Here is a 7878-nt window from a genome sequence, read left to right on the forward strand (position 1 = left end):
AGGAACTCAATCATCCATATTCGAATTGTATTGTTCTTGAAGTGTGTTCCTCGGTCGCTCACAATCTCAAGTGGGAGGCTGAAGCAGGATATTGCAGAAGCAGTAGAGGAGTACGACTAAGAAACGAAAGCAGGTAGAAGCAAAGTGCTAGCCAAAGAGCTATGGATGCGAATTGGCAGAGCTGGAGTCAAGGGAGCTATGCGATCCAACAAGAAAAGGAGGCAATAGGCTGAGTCAGAATCGTGGAAGAGAAGTCCTCGTAAAGTGCCTGATCTGCACCAATTCAAGGAGAAAATGTGATTTCTAAAGGCAAGGGGGCTGGCAATTTTGGGGTAACCTAAATTGGATAGAAACTTGAAAGCCATAAAGCTCCAGTAGGGCTCTGGCTTTCTAGGTTGTCTTTCTTTTAAACTATTCAAAGCTATCCAAAATTTGCCCCCCCTTCCATAATTGGAATGCTTTTGGTGAAATAGAATGGGCCTGAGTCCGCTTAGCACTGGGATTGATTAGACCAACAAAATGCATACACTGTGTGTGTGAGAGCTTGCAAAATCGCCGAGAAAGTTGTAGAGAATCGCTTCACAATAGAATGCCATGCCCTCCCATGAGGAGAGTGCCAGGAATGATCAAGCTATGCAAGAGTAGAGTGTGCAGTCAAAGACTAAGGCAAGTTACAAACATTTACTGGCATAGCTCATGGAAGCCAGAAGGGATCCATTGTTTTGCAGACTCATATAAATCCTCGTGCAAAGGAAGAGCAATAGCGAGTTTCTTTTGGGGCAACCTAGAAGGTGACAGCCAAAAAGAGATCTCTGGACACAGTTCCTGTTCTTCTTGCAAATGATGTTTCTAGGAAGAACAAGAACCTTGAAAGGAGGATAGTAAATATAGGAAAGTAGGTAGCCAGGAAGGGAGTACTCTTTCCAAGAAGAAAAAGGCTAAGCATCATCATAACTCTTCAAGTCCTTCTTCTTCTAGCTCTACCTCCTCATCCTCACCATCATCTTCTTATTCTGGATCATGGAAGCCAAAGCATAAAAAGAAGAAGAAGTCGGGCAAGAAAGCACAGACCAAAGAGTTTAAAGAAGGTGGGAAGTTTGTCAGATTTGCAACTTTTAATGGCCAGTATGGACAAATAGTAAAAGCGATGCAGTTCATTAGACAGTTTGATCCAGCTTTTGGCACAAAGAGATTTTCTAAGTCTTCAAAGTTGCGCATGGTTAGTTTACACTTGACAACAAACGGCTGATGCATGTTACATTGGATGTGGTATTCTTGTATTTGGAAATATGTATATAACTTCATTAAAGGCCAATGTGCACCACAAGCAAACTCCTTATATATGAAAGTGGTACTAAGCTAAATAATACTAAATATGATAGTGGTACCTAAATAGTACTAAGTAATACCTAAGTAGTGCCTAGAAAGTAGTGCTAAGTATGACAATAGTACCTAAATAGTACAAATAGTGATATGATAATACTACCTAAATAGTACTAAATATGACAATGCCTCCCAAATAGTACTAAATAGTATGACAGTAGTACCTAAATAGTACTAAATAGTACAAAATAGCATATGACAATGGTACTTAGCTGCTGAGAGTATGATAGAATTACTTGAATAGCACTGACTAGTAATGAGTAGCATATGACAGTGGTGAAAGAATATGATAGTAGAACCTAAATAGTACTAAATAGCATATGAAAGTAGCACTTAGCATCTCAGAGAATATGATAGTACTAAATGGTACAAAATAGCATATGATTAGGCTATTCAAGTTTTGCTTTTTAGTGGATAGTCTATGCATGCATCTCCAACTCCACAATCCTTGCACACAAGCTAGAATGTATTTGGGCTACCCCTATGAGGGTACTACTTGATGAGCGCTCAATATATAGTTGCCTAAATTGATTAGCCTACACTAGAGTTATAACTTCTACCTCTTCCATGTCGTACATTGGGATGGCATCTCAAACTAGGATTAGAACTTCCACCCCTTCCCTATAGTACATTGGGTATTCCGGCTCAAATTCATATTGTAATTCTAGTCCGTCAATTTAGAGTTGTGTACTAGAGCTATTACTATAAACAAGACTTAGATCTTCGGTGAAGAATTTGCATTTCTTAGTATTTGAGGCACTTCTGTCCTCACATGGATGGGATTTAGCCTTAGCACTTATGAATTTAGTGCACATGTGGACTGCCTATACACCAGGATCAATGCTTGCCTACACACTAAGATCGATGCCTTGTTGATATTTTGTATTGTTCAGGTCTATGTGGCACAACCATCTTCCCTATAGTACATTGGGTATTTTGGCTCAAATTCATATTGTAGTTCTAGTCCGTCAATTTGGAGTTGTGTACTGGAGCTATTACTATAAACAAGCCTTGGATCTTCGGTGAAGAATTCACATTTCTTAGTATTTGAGGCACTTGTGTCCTCACATGGATGGGATTTAGCCTTAGCACTTATGAATTTGGTGCACATGTGGGCTGCCTATACACTAGGATCAGTGCCTACCTACACACTCAGATCGGTGCTTGTTGATATTCTATATTGTTTAGGTCTATGTGGAACAACCATCATGTTGTAGAAACATTTTTTTACATCATGACCTTGAGCACATTGCAAATTGGAAACCATAGTCTTTGTCGAAACATTTGTTTACACCATGACCTTGATCACTTTGCAATTGGAAACTGTAGTCTTTGTGGTTGGCTCCTTTCTAGACTCCTTTCTATGGCTCCTTTGGATATGTAGGCATTGGGTGTTGGTAACTCTAAGTTTTTGTTCAATGCCTTGCATCATTTCCTCTTTTACCTTTGTTCAATGCCTTGCCTTATTTCCTCTCTTACATTTGTGGCTACAAAAAATGAATTATTTGCCTTTTCATTTGGTTAACATAGCAAGATTCTTCAATGATAAATTTTAAAATAAGACCCATTAAGATTGGAGGCATCTTGGGAGCTGCAACACATAGATAGACATAGCAGCGAATGACCTCTTGTGAGCTAGTATTTAAAAAAAAAAACAAAATCTTGCAAAGAAATTCAAAGCCTTGGACTTCAGACTTATATCCTATGTGCATGACACAATCAAAGGTGGTCAGCAACACACATCTCATAAATGGAGCAAGGGATCCGTTCTCTTTGAATTGGCATTTCTCTCTTCAATCGGATAGCATATATTCCACAACCCAATGAATCTTGAGTTTATTCCAAAGTCTTAAAACTTTAAACCTTTCAAAAGCTGATTTGGAATTGCATGAATAAGTTCTAACCAATCCTTACAATGTTCCATACCACCATAAGTCATCCTAAGACCCAAATTATGGACGTAACACTCAACCATAGAATATTAACTTGACCACAGAGTACTAGACATGCACTTATTTGGCAATTAAAGAAAATTGTAGGCACAATTGTAGATATCAAGATGCCCTGCCTAGGAAAATTATAGATATTGCTGCAGTTCCTAAGGAAATCACTAGAGGATAAAGCAAGCCAATTAGTCAAGAGTACACCACTCAAAATTATTGACTTGCATAACATTTAGCCATAAATTATTCAATTAGCTACATCGTACTAGACATGCACTTATTTGGCAATTCAAGACAATTGTATGCTTGTAGATACGAAGAAAATTTGGTCATTTGCAAGCATTCAATGTAATTAAAGATCTTCAATTTCCAAATCCATCTTGATTTTCTAAACAAAACCTACCTTCATGAGACATCCTCACTAGACGTCACTTTACCATTGTCAAATCCATGTTCTCAGAGCTTCCATCCTAGATATCTTGCTACTAAAAATAACCAAAGTATGAGCTCTTGTGACCAGAATTACCTCTTGGTCTTGCATGGCTTAACCTAAAAATGGTAACAAGCTATTTTTTGGGAAAATTTCTACCATTCTACCTTTCATGATCTATAAGATTTTTTTTTTCAAAGAAAAGACTCCTATTAAGTATGAAAAAATCTTCAAGATCAAAAGTTCATGATCATGCATAGCATGAAAAAAAACATACCCTAAATGGCTCCAAAACTTTGCTCATCAAGAAGTGCTAGCACTCACTCTCGAGTCAACTTGTGTGAGTCCATCCTACACTCTCATAAGGAAGGGGAGCTATCTATGCACACTCAACACTTCCTGCACAATGGGCACCACTAACAGTTTTGGTATGCACTAGACATCACAATATCCACTTTAGTCCTGTGCACCGTTGAGGTATGCTCATTTTGAGGGATGACTGGTCAAATCAAGAGCCAATCACATGCACAACACTACCATAAGGTCAAATTTTCACATCTGAGTCAATCTTAGTCTGTTTTGTCAGAACGTTGGCTAAGCCCTAATTGAGCGTCGCTGGATTAGGGCCAGCGCGTTGGCTAAGACCCGATCTAGCATCGCTGTGGCAGACTGCCCACGCCACTGGCTAAGAGATCCAGCGCCGACTGATCTAGCGCCACTATATCTACTCCCGCGACCATTTGCTAAGACTGCAAAACGATAAAAAGGGGGCCCTACTGCAGAAAAGCACTATCTAAGACCTGATAACGAAATTTTGCCAAAATTTTACCAGAATCTCTCCAACATTCTTATTGCCTAAATGAGGCCCCCAACTATCATATTTTGCCCTCTTCAACACTCTTTGACTCCATATGACTTCCAAACCTCATTCCCTTGACTCTCTGTTGGAGGAACTAAAAGAAGATTGGAGTTTGGATTTTGACGTAGACTCCTCCATTGACCGACCAGCCCTCTCAGTCCCAGCAACCCCAATCCTCCCTCCAACACCCCGAAATACAGCCTTCCCAAGACAAACCCACATCCTCTTCCCGAACACTTTTAGTCGACCCAGGGCAATTACAGGAAGAGGAGATGGAGGAAATTGCAGCACAACAGGAGATGTCTGCCCCACAATCCACCACATGCGGCTCCCATAAGTCGACGATCATTCCGCCAGCTCCCCTTCACATGGAGTATGACGTCAGAATACCGCAAACATCACCGACCAGCTATAGGGGGTAGCCGTTCATTCTCTCCCACACTAGAGTTCAGAATAACATACCATTCAACTGCTACAGGGCGTTCAAGGACCCCACTGTGCAGACATATTTACCCACAGCCGGACTTACTCCTCTCACCAAGGCACTCCCTTGTTATTTGGATCTCCACCTTGGCAGCTCAGTTTGTGGCCAACTACAAAGTGTCCACCAAATCAACAACGATCATGGACAAGGATGCAATCACCTTAGATGCAGATCGCGCTCGCAATGCCCAGTAGTGGCTGAAAAATGGAAGTTCCCCCAGAACCTAGACAAGCGGCTCAGTGGATTGGTGGACTTTGACAATGAGAAGTACAAGGGGGGGATTCCATTCAAGGACCTGAAGGACAAGGCATATGCATGTTCCGTGAGGGTGATGAGGTTCCTCACCACAGTCTCTTATGCAGATCATCACAATGTTATCACCCCCAGAATGCTAGCATACCTGCGAATCTTCGCCCCAACTGGGCTGAGTATTTCAATCTCCAAATAGAGAAGAGCTACCGGACACATAACCAGCAGATTGGCAATCCAATGCTCCTAATGCCAATCATACAACAAGCTACGGCCATCCAATTTACCCCTCTCAGTTGTGGCGTAACGGAGCGGCATCCGACGGAGAAACAGGATCATGTGAGGAGAACACAAGAGGCTGCAAGGGATGCAAGGGCAACAAAGAAGCTAAAGACAACTGAAACGGGAGAAGGCTCGGGCACGAAAGGAGATGAAGCCACGGAGCAATGGAAGCAAATAGTACAGGAGAGTTGAAAGGAAAGGGTGCAGCAGATACAAACTCAAGGTAAGGGGAAGGGACATCAGTAGTAGCAAATGCTTGAGAAAGGAATTCGAGGAGACACAAACCCCGGACCCCTACACACCACCACGACTCTGCAAACAGGAACAGTCTAGAGTGGACATAACAGTAGCTGCAGAATCAAGGGCAAGGTAGCTACATTTCTGGAATACCCAGCAGGTTCCCAAGACCCCGCCGCCACCTTCTTCCCCTTGCCTACTGTTCTAGCCCTGCCTTCAAATCACATGAGGGCTACGTCCAACTCAGATCCCAACAACAGCAGCAGGTGGAAGGAATGGAGCACCAGTTGCTGCAGGCCTATGATCAACTGCATGTGGCCACAATGGACATTATCAGGAGGAAAGAGCTAACAATTTCCTATCAGGCACAAGTTGACATTGCCCAATACAAGCTACAGTAGGCACAACAGCGTCCACAGGAGGAACATGCCAAAGTCGCATCCCTCCAAGCCACAGGGGAAGAGTTGCTAACAAGTTGAATACATTCGAAAGGCCTGCCCTGGAAGCTCAGAGAAGAAGAAGAAGAGAGAGAGAAAGGGGGTAGAGAGGAAGGGGGAGAAAAAAATGGGGACCAAAATAGCAAAAAATCCACATCATTTTCCCTTTCTTAAACAGAAACACCTTTACTAAAGCCTTCCCTCCTCGGAGCAGGCCAAAAAGAGATAAATTGGCCCAAGACCAGCAAGCGGAACTAGTGGCAACAAAACAAGAGAAGGCTCATCTGGAAGCACAGCTCCAGGCTCTACAGCATCAACACTAGCTTGACCTTTAGAGCTAGTTGAATAGTCAACGTGAATGTTTTGAAGGCCAAAAAGATAAGAGTTGCGGCAACAAACGACTCATCCTAGATACGATAGTGAACAAGATAAAGCCAACAACAAAGAGGGAGCTCATCACATTCCAAACTTCGTGGAAGGACTAGTATAATTAAGTTTAAAAATTAACAGAGTCGGCCAAAGTTTTTAAATTGTTCTTGGAGAATGCAATAACCCCCAATACCAAGATGGACATAGAGAACAAAACAAAGACATGACAAGCAAACAAGGACTATTAAAACCATGAGGAAACAGCTTCATCAATACTTGTGGAAGGACTAGTATAATAAAGTTTACAAATTAATAGAGATGGAATCTAGCAAACGAAGTTTTTCAATTGTTCTCGGAGAGTGCAGTAAACCCCAATACCAAGATGGACATAGAGAACAAAACAAAGACACACCAAACAAATAAGGACTATTAAAACCACGAGGAAACGTCTTCATCAACAGTTAAGGATAATGTTAAACCCCTAAAGTAGTGACCAAATGAAGACCAAAGCCGAAGTGAGCAACTGCCAACTAAAGGGACCCAACTACTACAACTGAAGGACGAATTGGAGTAAAGGCTAAGATCGATGGCCAGAAACAGGCATGAAGTCAAGAAATAAATCACACATGTGAAAGTGGTTAGAAAAGGACTGAGGATTGGGATGCAGATTAAGAGGAGAAAAGAATCAACAAGAACAAAGGGGATTAGGGAGTCAAGGGACTTTTACATCAAATGGTGTAGTAGTGACAGCTCTCTCTCTCTCTCTCTCTCTCTCTCTCTCTCTCTCTCTCTCTCTCTCTCTCTCTCTCTCTCTCTCTCTCTATAGTGAGGCACATGAGAGCCCAGAGAGAGGGCTGCCCATAGTAATAGGATACACATGGTCAGCTCATAGGAGGGAGTTGAGGAGAGATAGCGGATTACGAGGCTCTGGGGGGGTGGTTGTCCTTTTCAAGTCACACTTGAGACCACTCATATCTGTGGTTTGGAGAGAGGAGCATGCACGACACATGTGGATACGAGTTCAGCTTCTAGATGCTTAACCCATCTTCAATGCAGTGTGCTACTTCCCTCGAGACCTGTCATCCTATGCACGAGAGGTCACTACAAACGAACAAAACCCATATGAGACAATCCAAGATGACATCACAGAGTTCTCCAGACAGGGAGACACCCTCCTATTGGGGGATTTACTGACAGGAATAAGC

Source organism: Dipteris shenzhenensis, chromosome 5 (genome assembly GCF_047967505.1).
Source record: "Dipteris shenzhenensis isolate YYH24624 ecotype China chromosome 5, Dip_SZ_1.0, whole genome shotgun sequence".
Classification (NCBI taxonomy): domain Eukaryota; kingdom Viridiplantae; phylum Streptophyta; class Polypodiopsida; order Gleicheniales; family Dipteridaceae; genus Dipteris; species Dipteris shenzhenensis.